Here is a 13496-nt window from a genome sequence, read left to right as displayed (position 1 = left end):
AGAAATACTAGGTGCAAGTGGAGAGCAAAGAAACTGATCCTCACTTTCACAGAAATATTCATTTCTGTCTCAGTACCATCTAAGGATATAAAAATCCCAGAAGCATAAAGTAAAAGTGATGGGATCTGAAAATAATAGAAACTGGAGTAATTTTGCATTGCATGAAGTAACAGCAAGGCAGTCAAAATACTGACCCAATGCAAATGCTGAATGAGAGAAATTGCTAGGGAAAAATTGGTTCTTCGTGGGATCACACCCTTTTAAAGAAAATAAGAATCACTATGCAGCTTCAAAATGAACTGAAATTGCAGTGAGAGTTAAGGGAGGTGCAGATTAGCAGGGAGTGACCAATATGTCTGAAATCTCTGTTTTCCATGGTTATTATTCCAAATCTTGGAGCTTGGAAGAGTGATGTTTCAAGTATTTTTTAATTTACTTGAAGCAGACTCATACTTTTCACAAGCATGGTCATATTGCTTTTTTAAATATGTTTTGAATCTCACAGCAGCAAGATAGGCAGAAATGTTGAAAGCTGCTGTTATTGAGGCTTGCACTGCCTTACCTCTCCCTGCAAAGCAAACTGCTCTGAAGGTACTGTGGAGAACAAGAAAATTGTGGGTGAGGTCTGACAGCCTGCTGGCATTCAATATTCCATAGGCAACAGGGTCCCTTGGGTCTGAGTGCTATGGGTTTCTGTAAAGAGGATTTTCTGAAGGGATTCTTGCATTTGAAATGAGAAGGAAAATGTAAAATATAAGTTGGGGAAATGGTGGGCTACAATGAATTGAATGGCAAATAGCCATGGCTGTGCAGACATGCAAATAGTCTGGAAAGTTGATTTTGTTCCCAGGGATAGTATGATATCTTTTTTGTTTTCTCTCTTCTTTTGTAGCTTTTCATGGAATCGTCTGTCTTTTCCCTCTTTGTATTCTAAGAATAGACGCATTTCAGGTTTTGGCTGTGAAAAATTAATTTTGGAAACTTCTTTCTGTGGATAAAATATTGTTTCTCTTGCTGTGGGAGTGTCTTTGATTCCATAAAGAATAGTGATTTGTGTCCTGCTGTTGATTTATTTCCTGGGCAAAAAGTAATGAAAAAATATTGAGGCAGGTAGTTTGTGATTGCTCATGAGTCTCAACTGCAAAATATCTAAGGAAAGGACTTCTGAGCTTTGCCCAGTGGGTTTTTGGATATCTTCAGGACTGGAGATTCCAAAACCTCTTTGGGTAGATTCTTCCAGTGTTTGATGACCCTGACAATAAAATATTATTTTCTTGTGTTTAAAAGGGATTTCCTATATTTCTAGTTGTGTCCATTGCATCTTGTATTGTCAGAGAGTTACACTGGGAAGAGTCTGGCTCTGTCTTATTTACCATCCTACCCTCTGCTTCAGCCAGGCACAAACACAAATATCTCCTCTAGACCTTCACATCTCCATGCTAAGCAATCCCAATTTTCTCAGCATATTTCAATCATATCCACTGGCTCTTTACTGGAAATGTTCCAGTGTGTCTATATCTGTTTTGAAAGGCAACTAAAAAAACTCTTTAATCTCTGAAAAGAATGACAAAAATACAGACTTCTAGAATTAGTCTTTGTAGGTACTAAACCCAGGGTTGTTGCATACCTGTCTGTCAAAACTGGAATTTGAGGGAATACATCAGTAATCATTATAAATCAGGTAATCACTTGACCTTATCTAAATCCCACTGCACAAATGGTAATTTGTTATGCCTTTTCATTAATATTTTTCCTATGTGATACCTGATAAATTTCTCAAGGAAGGGAGAAGCGATGGAAAAAGAAGAAAACCCCCAAATCTGACCCCAAACTATATTTTTATTAATGTGTTGTCTTAATTATCAGTTATTCCAATACTGAAGGAGTGATAAAAAATTCTTGGTTTGATATTTCCAGACTCTTAAAAGTTGGACTGCTGGATAATACTGCTAGAGCTAAATAGCTGGTAGTATGTTCGCTGGAGAAAAGTGATATTCCTCCATGGGCACGTGAGCTATAGTAATATTGAAACATTCAGTGGAACTGAAGATTGGGTTCTGAAAAGTGTGCAGCTTCCAATGATTGCTGTAAACAACACCATTTTAAAAAGGCAGCTTTTCAGAGGCATGGAAATGAGAGCTAAGCTTTATAGAAAATCTGTTCTGGATGGCTTCATTATTTGAAAAGAAAAGAGGAGCTGGTAGTGATTTCACATTAACTAAACTATATAAGCAAAATATAAATATTTGGATAACATTTGAACACAAAATTCTTTTGCATTTCTCCTAGAGCTGAAGTGAAGTTGGGAAGTGCTGTTAGAATAGGAGAGTGAATGGATGCCAGCAGACACAGCAGTGGCAAGGCTGGCTCTCCAGCAGGAAGGCAGAGTGGGAAGTAAAGCTGAATGGAGAATGTCTTTGATACTGTCCTGAGAAGAGTAACATGGCATTGGCTTGTTGTGAGGCAAAGTGAGGAAAAGAAGTGAGGTTGCTATTTATAGCCCAAGAGAATTTAATACTTGAGGTGTGTGGTATGAAATGTTATTTGCACATTTCCAAACTGCAAAAATAGCTACAGTTCCCAGGGTTGGAGAAATGCCCATGCTGTAGCTCAGGGGGGGACTACTGTTGTCACTGATGCTAAACACCACCAGGGTAACAGCATGGTGAGGTATTCTGCCTTTGAAGTTCCCCAGCATCCATAAAGCCAGACTGTCTTGAAAATCCCTTTGTCAAACAGGCTCTAGATGTGATGTTGGGTTCCTCAAGATGTAAAGCTTCCTCTTCTACAAGGGACCTTCCCTTCCTTCCTTCAGAGGGTTTGGTGGTTGGAATCTCCTTCCTTCGTCCATCTGCCCACACAATACATGGAATGAGTTTTTCAAACCTCTGATCCACCAAGTGAGCTGAGACAGTGTGTGGGGCCTTCCTCCCACACCAAAAAGTGTATCCAGAAAATTATTTGAGGGGGAAGAAACAGGTGGGGGAGATATAACTTGTGTTGGGTTGATGATCTGGAGAGGAGCCAGATCAAGTCCAGGAGGAGCATGCTATGTTGTAATGGTTGCAGAGAACTTGAAGGCAGCATAAAAAAAGAGGTTCTAAACCTGAGGAAAAGTATCAATATTTCAAGGATGGACATGGGATTAATTTAGACTGATATGATAGGTCTTCCACAAAAGAATTGGCTCTAATCTATCGTTTAATAATAATAATTAAAAGAAGAAAAAATAGCCCCCAGCTACAGCTCTCCATGTTTAAGGTAAATTTTACAGAAGTTGCAGGTGCTTATTTTCTTGACTAAATTTCAATGGTTTGCAGGCAGTTATAGGAAGGAGGGAAAAAAAACCAGGGATGAAAGCTGTTATTGATGTGATTCAGTCTTATTTCTTTCCAGAAAATGAAATGCCTGTGCCTGAATGCCTGAATATAGGGAAAATCAAACAGCAGGACAAAGAATCAACTGGTGGGAATGTCAAAGGTCCAGGGTTCCTCTATTCTTTTCCACAAGCATAATAAACCTAAAAAAAATTCACATTAACATTTACTCGAGGCTCTCTTGTTTGGTTGGTTTTATTTGGAGTGCTTTTTTGGTTTTATTCCTGTTCTCCTTTATGACATGGGCATTCCCATCAAAATGGAGCACTTTCTGGAAGATTTTGATCCAGTTTGTAAAAACATTTCCCCTCACAGTTTTGGGCTTTCTATAACAGATTTAGCAGTAATCTCACACTCGAGAAAAGCTTTGTGTACTTCAGTTTTAACCAGCCACAGGAAATCAGTGCCACTACCAGCAAGATATAGGGAATTAAGTAGCACAAAATATATTGAAAACATTTTGAAGATGTACTTTTCCCCCACGAATTCTTGTCACTTTAAAGTGTGGTTTGCATGTTTCAGGAAGCTTTTCTTTGAACAAGGGTTTATGGTACATTGGTCATTCTTTGAGGGTTCTTTGATGATGATCTTTCTCTGCATCCTACTGCCTAATTAGCCAAAGGCAGCAATGTACAATGAAAAGACTATCAGCCTGCTTCAGAGACAGCTAATGGGATCTCAGGCCAAGCCCACTGAATGCAGTGGGTAAGTTAACACGGCTTGGGATCAGGTTGTGATCATCAGAATTTGTTTTGTTGCAATTGTTAAATGCCCCCACAAGGCCTGCAGGAAGATCATCACCTTCCTATGCTCAGTGGACTTTCCTTTTATTCCCTATATTTGGTATATGCTGATGATTTTGAAGGAATAACAGGATGTGAAATTGAGAGGGGTGGTTTTACTTCCCTCTGGTGAACGAATTATATTGGAAATTTGGCTTTAATGATGTGTTTCTTTGACATTCTTCCAAGCATAGTAACTTTCTGCCTTGTGAAGTCATGTGTGAACTAAATAAATGCTTTCCTGGGAGCCTCGTTTGCCATCTATGCTGGTAGCTAGGTATTAGGTAGTCATTTTGCAGCTAATGAAAGATAAATCAAAGTCACCACAGGTGATTCATAGAGGGACTATTTCCCTTCTGTTTGGACACAGGGAAATGACATCTGATTAGCTGGCAGGTCTAGATTTTTGTATTTTAGGCAGTTCAAATCCAAAATAGGGCAGTTGCTTATTGTTATAGCTGAAATTAAAATGCAAGCAGAATAAAGTTGATACTCTCCCGTGAAGCACAAAACACAATAATCAGAGGTCATAAGTATGCTTCCCTTAAGGACAATGTCAGAGCAAAACAAAACTCAGCTTTTTCGTGTCTCCTGGATACAGGTAATTTGCTGCATACAATTTTGTTATTAAGACACCCAAAAGAGAATTATGCAGAAGAGGGTAGGTATGGAAAGCATGTGCTCCCCAGGACTGTAGAGAATTTCCTGAAAATGTAAGAATTAATTAATTAACTGTAAATTTATCTAGTGTTTTTCTTGTGTGATATTGTTGACAGATGGATTACGAACAGACAAATACTAAAGTTTACTAAGGAAAGTGAGGCCAGTGGAGATGGTCATGCCACATTCCTTTGTTGCTCAGAAATGGAATTAAGTACATTCTGTGCTTAACGTTGTAGTTTAGGGTTGATTTTAAGATGGCACATGATGGAGCTTTGAGCAGCGTTGTGCTCCTTCCCCGTCTCTGACATTGTTCATGCACTGCTGGTACCAGGCACACCAAGCTGCCCTGCTTTCAATGAGACACCTCTTGCTGCTTCTGCACCCCATGGCCCAGCAGCTCTGCCCTGGGAGGAATGAAAGCATCCCCTGGAGCAGCACAGCTGGCATGGAGGTGTGGGGTGCTCGCTGCAAAGCAGAAAGAGTGTCCAAATCTCACTTGCTTGGAGCTAAACAGAGGTCAGTGGAATGCCTTGGTACAGATGAAATGGCAGTGAAGTTCCTGACTTATCTTCCACAAGCAGAGAGGCTTCAGCTCTAAGGAGCAATACTTCTTGCTGACTTCTACCCCATGAGTAGTGGCAAGTGAAAACCCTCTTTGTCATTGTCTGTACTGCTGCTCCACAGTGTTAAACAACCCTTTTTCTTAACATCTAGAAAGAACTTTGCTCTCACTGAGTATGTTAAGCAATAGTTTGGCTCTCAATGAGGGGACACCTCTAGGTAGAAATTGAGTAAACTAGCTTTCAAATGGGACATGGTGGCCAAATCTAAGTGCTGGACTTAAGTATATTTAATTCAATATTTGAGATTTCATGTTGCCTCAGACAGGCAAACCATGAACAATGTGTTGCCACAGCAACAGGAGTCTGACAATGTTTTGAATACTATTTTCAGCTAAGTGCATGTAAAATAACTGCAATTTTTTAAAAGCTGTAATAACCACTTTAAGTGCATTTATGCCTGAAGAGAATTTTTGTACTTACGTATTTTTATCCAAGGAGTTAAGAAAATTGTTGTAAAATGCACATTACTAGCACATCTAGGCTATTTAAATGGTTAAAATGTATCAAAATAATCTTTCTGCAGTCCTCAGTTTTATTTATTCTTTCTCTAATATCATGCAGTTGAAGTAATTTTCATTCATTTTTAACCACTGATAAGAAGTACAAAAAATGAGAACTGTTAAACATCTTCCATAAAAAGTCATTTCTAAACCTTTCTTCAATCACGTGTAAGAGAATAAATTGTGTGCCATTTGCACAGTGTATTTTGGCACCCATAGCTACTGAGGAAGCAAAACTTGGTCTAGAATACAACATCCTAATCTCTAATCAAACTATCTATTTGAATGTATTAGTTCACTGCAGAGCTGGTGATCTCCCTCATGGTTTTCACACCTACAGCTTCTTACAAATGGTGTGAATGCCTTTTTTAAGCTGCAGTAAAATTGTCTTTTGCCAGGGAGAGTAAAAAGCCTGATTTTTTTATATTCTAATATTAAATAAGCCTGGGTTTCTTTGGTGCACCCACAAGCTTGGTTGTTTTTGATTTCCATTTGTCTGAATGCGTAGTGAAGTTCAATAATGTACAGTGTTGGCTTTAGGTTTGAGCACCTGAATCACTGAAACAGAAGATGCAGGGGCAGATACCCAGCAGAAGGTGATGGTGAGAGATCACTTTCCTGCTGGATCTGGAGAGTGTTGTTGGGGTCATCTTCTGGATGGCTTCAGCCAGGCACTCTACAGTCCAGGTGGGACTGGGGCAGAGAGAGGCTGACTTTCCATGAGATGCCTGATCATTGGTGTTATGCATGTGTGATTAGGAGGCTCTAGCACTTTTCCTTCACTGCAGCTTTGCAAACCCATCTTTATTAAGGAGATTATTGGAAGGTAAGACCCCAAATTTCCATATGTGAGTGGGTGAAATCAGGACTATGTGTTGGAATCAGGGTAGATGTCTCTGTGAGCATCTGGCCATTTCCATAAAGAGAATTATGGTATTCTGGAGATATGTGGGTGCTCAAGTTTGGGTTTTCTCTTGTTGCTTCCATGAATCCATCTGTGGGCATAACAATGAGTATTTGACAGTTATTGCAGACACAAAACAACCTAATTTGGCTACCAGTGATGCTGATACTGAAGCCTCACAGAGTCCAACAAAGATTAGTTTTGTTATTTGACTAATTTTGTAGTCGCGTGGAGCTGAATACAAAGTGCAGCTTACTGCAGGCTATTATAATGTTTGGTTGTGCATACTTGAGTCATGTCATTGTTGCAGAAGACAAAAGTCACTTCTTTAGGATATGGTTTGAAAAAAGCAATTAGTGCAGAGAATAAAAGACTGTGTTTCCTTGTGAGAAAAGTGTATCTTCTGAAAGAAACATTCCTCAAGAAAAACTGGCAGACAGTGATGTCTGTAGAAAGAGAATTAAAGCAAATTGATTTTATTTCTAGGCTTAGGATGACTGCATGGGAGTGCTTTGGGTGAAGTATGCTCTGAGTTCCACAGTGCCTTATGATGTATGTCCCTGCAAGGCACCAATGCACTTCTTCAAGGAGGCTGCTGTTTGAGGTGTGGGAGCTGCTCAGGCTCTGAACAATCACATCTCATTCCTGGAATCTGACAAAACTGAGAAGCATCATAACACATTATGAGCATTTGTACATACAAAGGGCAATATTTCTATGTAAGCAGGGACGTGGCAAAATTTAGTGTTTTCTTCCTTTAGTGTGTCTTTCTGAAATTACTCAGTGCTCCTCAGTCATTTAACTTGCCACAAGTTAAGAGGTAGAGCCCTTCCTTGGAATGATTGTTGCTCTGCATTTCTGTGAATAATCTAGCTTGAGGTCTGCCTTGTGTTATTCCAGGTTGATATTGAAATAATTGCATTGATGTTGACAGGTATGGAAATGGGATAAGTCAAAAAGGTCCTTGTAGGTTCATAAATCCACATTTACCCCATAGGTAACCCTTTTTAATGGTTACTATTTTCTTTTCTGATCCTGATGCTGTCCTCTGACTTTTAAACAATTATCAAGGATAAACCCAAAATAAATAGTATATCTTTAAAGTAGTCATCCTTCAAAAGGACAGAAACATTTCTCTTTTGAGGAAGAAAATGCCCAGTTGAAACTTCAAAGGGATAACTGCACAGAACTGATTGAGCTCCTAATGCTTGAAAACACATCAAAGACTCCTGAACTTATAATCTTCATATTTTATTCATGAGTTCCTTAAAAGGAAATGATTCAGCATCAGTAAATTTGCAAACAAGACACAAAGAAGGAGCATTTAGAAATGAACACTATTTTAATGAGGGGTGGGGAAACCTTCTATAAGAAAACATCATAATAACTACTGATTTAGGCAGAGGAACAGAGTTCCTGACTAGATTAGGAAGCAGTTTAGCCTTTATCCACTGAGTCTTCGTTTGCAATCCATGCCTGCGGAACAGCAAGTCCTTGTCCATGTGATGAGTCAGCTGGCAAAGCTTCAATGTCCTTTTTTCTACTGCAGGGACAGCCACATCATAAAATGCCTGCTTTTTATGGGTCTTGGCTCCAGTGTTACTTGAGGTTGGAGGCTGAATTTTTGTTTCAGCCTGAAGATGTTTGTCAGCATATCCTTGACCCAAATGTCATTTCTGACCTAAAATGTGTTTGGAATGACAGGTTGACAGTACTATCAAAAGGTCACCTAGATCAGTTTACTTTCTAAGGCAGGGTCAACTATTCCTTCTTCCCACCAAGCACATCTAACCTGTTAAAGATACTCTGTGAAAAAAGGTTGGTCTTCCCAATGCTTCTTAGTTCATGTAGGTATGAGGAAAAATCTTTTTAACTTGAAATGGACCAGATCTGCCACAAGGAAACCTTCATATCCCACCCACTGTTCACTGAGAGATCATACTTGGCAATTCTAAACTCTGTTAGTGGAGGTAAATGGAATAAAGGGAAATAATTTTTTTTAATTTTTTTTTTTTAAATCCTCAGTCTGGAAAACTATCACCCTGGGCACTTTTCTGGAGCTATGATCCTCACCTCTATCCCTGGTCTTCCAGAGAATACACAGGCTTTGTCAGCTGAGGTGCCCAGCCAAGTTTGGCTGGCATGAGTAATTTCCTGGAAGAAGGTGTCAGAGATCCCTGCTGTTCCTTGCTCAGTGACTTTTATCAATGAGGTTGCTGTTATTCTTTGAAATCCCTTTTACTGCTCTGTCCTTCCAGCAGGCAACCTTTAGATCTTTTTTCCTTTCTTTGTTTAACTTAAATATTCTCCTGTCTACCCACTCCCAGGTCTTTTCTCCAACAGCGATGTCCTAAAAATATTGAACCAAGAAATTAATGTGTGCTTACTTCCATGTCCCCAAAGAAGACTGAAAATCAAGATGTAAAAGCGAGTTTTCATGCTTTGTTCTTCCCCATTTGTTCTGCAGCACTGAGAAATTGAGACGTTAATAGGCAGGGCAGCAGGCCAGATATCAGCGTAGTGCAGAGGGTGCTTGCTGGAAGTATATATGATTTTATGCCTGCATTTTTCTTTTGTAGCTTAATGTCTAAGGAAAGACATTACATTTCTCTGGGAGCGTAGCTGATTGATTGAAAAACATGACTGGAAATAAAGAGGTCTGGCGTAGAGTGTTCCAGGGATGCTAACCTCCTTTTTTTATTCTTGCTCTTCTTTCATCTTGCAAGCTTAGCCACGGTCTTTACTTTTTGTCTTTAACACTTGGAGAATGCAGCCTTTCAAAGATTAGAGTCTTTCAAAATCGACTGGAATTTCTAAAGCTGGCTATTGTAGTTGTTTAGGAAATCTAGTAATCTTTAATTGTTCCTTTGTATAATGAAATAAAGGTCTTGTGGACCTAAGGAAGAGGAAGAAAAGGTTAAAATAGGTCACCTGATAGCTGCTGAGACAGCAGCACCTTCCTTCTGTTCAAAGAGCTCTGGATAGGAAAATGTTCCATGAAATCTCTGCAATCTGTCTGGTTAGGGAGAGCTGTTGCTGTTAGGATCATCAAGTGGAATTCTAATCAAAACAAATATGGTTATTTAACATATATACAATAGTTCGTGATAGACAAATGATTTACTATCAAAACTTTACACATTGATAGGGCATCTTTTTTAATCACCTTAAAGTTTATATAACAGGCTCTAACTGAGCTTTGTTTTACCTTTTTATTTAATGCCACAGTTCACAGGTGACTGAATTTGCAGAGACATAACTTTTTCAGACATCTTAATATCTAAAGGTTTAGTAGGAACCCCAGACCTTGCTGGAATGTTGTACAGTATTCACTCTTTGTCTGATATTGCAGATGAAAGCTCTCCCTGTAGCTTTCTCACACTTTTGTAGCACTTCAGCCTAATTCCATTGAGCATGTGTTCACTCTGTTGGGAAATAAAACTTGAAGGGTTTAGACATTTGAGTTTTGTTGAGAAGTGTGCAGCCATTCATCTTCTTTATTGTCACTTTTTAGCTCCACCACCTGAGTTTGGTAAGTGAACATATGGGATAGAAACCATGATAGACTGTCCTGTCTCTCCCAACCTGCCTTGTGTCTATGTCATCCAGTCCTGCTTTTTTGTCTTCTCATCTCCTTTCAGAAGGAGTCAATTGGTTGATGTTAATAAGTACAACAAATTGCAAAATAGTAACTTTGACATATAGAGAGCTGTATCTTCATGGTGACCTCTTCTCTGAAGAGACATGACAGCTTGGTTGTCTGAAGTGTTCATGGCTTGTTCTAAAAGAGTTTAAAACCAATCTTTAAGTTGTCCTTATGTCACCTTTCTTGTGAATAATCATTCCTATGAGATTAAATGTATGGTGTTCATCCCTCCTGTAAGGGTCTCCCTCAAAACACTGCACAACTGGGAATTTTCCCTAGTAAGATGCATAATAAACATTTTTTTTTAATATGTAGAGTCCATGTTGGATGTGAACAGAGCAAAAGCCAGAAGAAAAATTAGTTACACCTGTGTTGCATCCCAAGTGTCTATTATGAAGCTATCAGAATGCAATCTCCATAGGCTCCTGTGGATAGGGCTGGAATTATCACAGAGCTCACTGTTACTCAGTGATCTGTCTGGAAGGCAGGTCTTTCCACATCTACACACCTTTGAAATTACTTCAGAGCTACTCATATGGCATATTCCATTCCCTTGAAATACACTTTTTGTTCAAAATAGAAGCTCTTTCACAATAGAAATGTGTATTGTCTAGCCTTGTGTTTTTAATGATTGCCTGCCTGGATGCATGGGGAAACGCACCCGACAAGACTCCTTATTTTGCCCTAGGAGCTTCTTCTACCCATTCTGACAATTCGTAGGGTTTGATGAATGATTTCAGAGATAGCTGTGAAGAAAAACTTCATTTCTGTAGCACAGTGGATTTCAATAAGAGATCTGATCCAAAATAGATGCAGCTCTTACCCTGGGGGTTATGTGTAAAAATGAAACCCATGCAAGCAAACATTTCCTCACCAACTGCAAACTTTTGATGCAGTCTTTTCAGAGCTATTATGCAGGGTCAGGATAAGACTATTATATGGCTCTTAACATAACACTGCCTTTAATCAGAGAAATTGCTGTTGCATGGAGAAGCTTCTAGGACATCTTGAAAAATATTTCACTGAATCACTTGGCAGTCTCACTTTGCATCAAACCAATGGCACATTTCATTTTTGACTTCCTAGTAATGTGATTTTCTTTCTGTCACAAAACATTACTTCTTTTTTGCCTTGACTCAGAACAGATCCAGCTGGTACTGGGTAGTAGAGGAACTGCAATGTTATTCACTAGAATTTTGTGCTAGGTCAGTTTCCATATAGGGATTTCATGGGAATGGAGTCTCCAAAATACATGTTGACTTGGATCTTCCCTTTTTCCCTACCCCTGCTTTCAATTAGAAGAACAAATTGTCCATCAGCTGTGAAATCCCTTCTGAAATTTAAAGATGCAGATGTTTGCATCTGCATCTTAGTGAACTTATCTAGTGTGCAGCTTTTGAAAAAAGTACTGTTAAAGCAGCCAGCTAAGGGGGTTTAGTATGTATGTCACACGGACAGGCTCTTGCTGCTGTATTTTAGTGCTTCAAAATGACTATTTGCCTTTAAAGAAGTCTATCCATGGTGTTAAGACTTATGGTTAAGGCCTTTGAAAACTTCAGACTACAAATTGTTCAGGGTACAACTAATGTTGTCTCTTGTAGATGCACTGTTGTATCCTTTTTACCAGAAGGAAGTCAGTACTTGTGCGTAGCCAGATGTCTAGAGTTGGAAAATCAACCATAAAATTCAATCCATGTTGATATCTGGCCTTCAAAATATTAATTATACAAATTACTTTAACAGCCATAATATATCTAGCTGCAGACATTCCCTTTATTCCACACTGGATGCCTCCTTCTGAGAGGAAAACACTGTGGAAGTTCTGCAGGGGAATAGAGAAATAGGAAACAATCCATTTGATAAGGCAGGTCGGAGGGAAGGAACATGAAGATTGCTTGGTACTCTGTAATTAAGCATTTGCATCCATTAAGGGGAATAACTATTACAGATATATTTTGATTTGAAACTAAATTTCCTCTGTGTGCTTTAGGAAGTGCTGGCAGCTTAACACATCTGGTGCTTGATACCAAGAAAGCAACACAGAGTATTGAGGAAGTAATGAAGTGTCTTAACAATTGGAAGCACAATTATGTTTTTAATTACTTTGCACAGTGATTTTAAACCACTGGAGCAATCCATGCTTTAACAGCTCTCACATTTCTGTGGGATTAGGTGTTAGGCATGTCTAAAGCAATTTTACAGTCAAATGTTGCTGGTGTTAATTAATGTGAGAATGATCAAGTTTTGCTTGTGTACTCAGCAGAGGCCTAAATTCATATCAAGACAAATTAGAGAAAACTGAGTCAAGGCTAGCACAACCAACTTTACAGCCAGCTGCTCACCTGCAGCTTGGGCCCAAGTCATCCAAACTGTGTTACACAACCCAAAAAAGCAGTAAAAGGAAGCCACCAGCACAAACACCGGATTTGATGCATTCATTTTGCTTCCAAGTGTACTTACATTGCAATGCTTGTGCTTTCGGTTTGCACAGCTCTCTGTCATCATTTTGTTTCTCACTGTTGGGGTGCTGAAGAAGGAGGTACTGGGGTATTTTGTTGTTTCCCTGATGGTCCCAGCCAGTAACTTGAACACCTGCTTTCAGGCTCACATTTTTCTGGTTAGACTCCCATCTAGAAACATTCCTCTTTACTCCATAAACTATGTTAGGGAGAGATGAAGCCTCTCTCAAGGGAAGTCTTGGGTAGGAAGCCTCTTGAGAACTCCTAGCACAGATCTTATCTAAGCAGCATCTGAAATATTTACCCATCAGAGAGTTGTTGCTTTCACATGCTACCTCCTCTTTTTAGCAAAAATCAACAAGAGGAAATTGATAGTTTGGTCAGTTGCTCTTCTTATGTGAACTAAATGCTTGCATGGAGTAGAGAAAGAAGGATGTGTTCAGTGTGTGAAGGCTGAGTGGAATATCTTCAGTAAAAATGCCAGCAGCATATGGAATCTTGACCTGCTTTCTGGTGGCCTGTGCATCAGAGGGTTCAAAGTA

General features: G+C 39.2%; 1 long non-coding RNA gene across 1 annotated transcript; it reads right to left on the bottom strand.

The window, feature by feature from the left end:
- Positions 1-10713: 10713 nt before the first annotated feature.
- On the bottom strand, positions 10714-13170 carry LOC146437953 (uncharacterized). Its single transcript, XR_014851997.1, has 3 exons — positions 12956-13170; positions 10863-10920; positions 10714-10770 (listed from the first exon to the last, which is right to left on the bottom strand). It is a non-coding gene; the product is annotated as an uncharacterized LOC146437953 (long non-coding RNA).
- Positions 13171-13496: the final 326 nt, after the last annotated feature.

The sequence above is a fragment of the Lichenostomus cassidix genome, chromosome 4, assembly GCF_008360975.1.
Source record: "Lichenostomus cassidix isolate B80296 chromosome 4, HeHo_3.0, whole genome shotgun sequence".
Taxonomy (NCBI): Eukaryota; Metazoa; Chordata; class Aves; order Passeriformes; family Meliphagidae; genus Lichenostomus; species Lichenostomus cassidix.
Note: the sequence above shows the minus strand (reverse complement) of the source record. Positions and strands in the feature narration are given on the sequence as shown.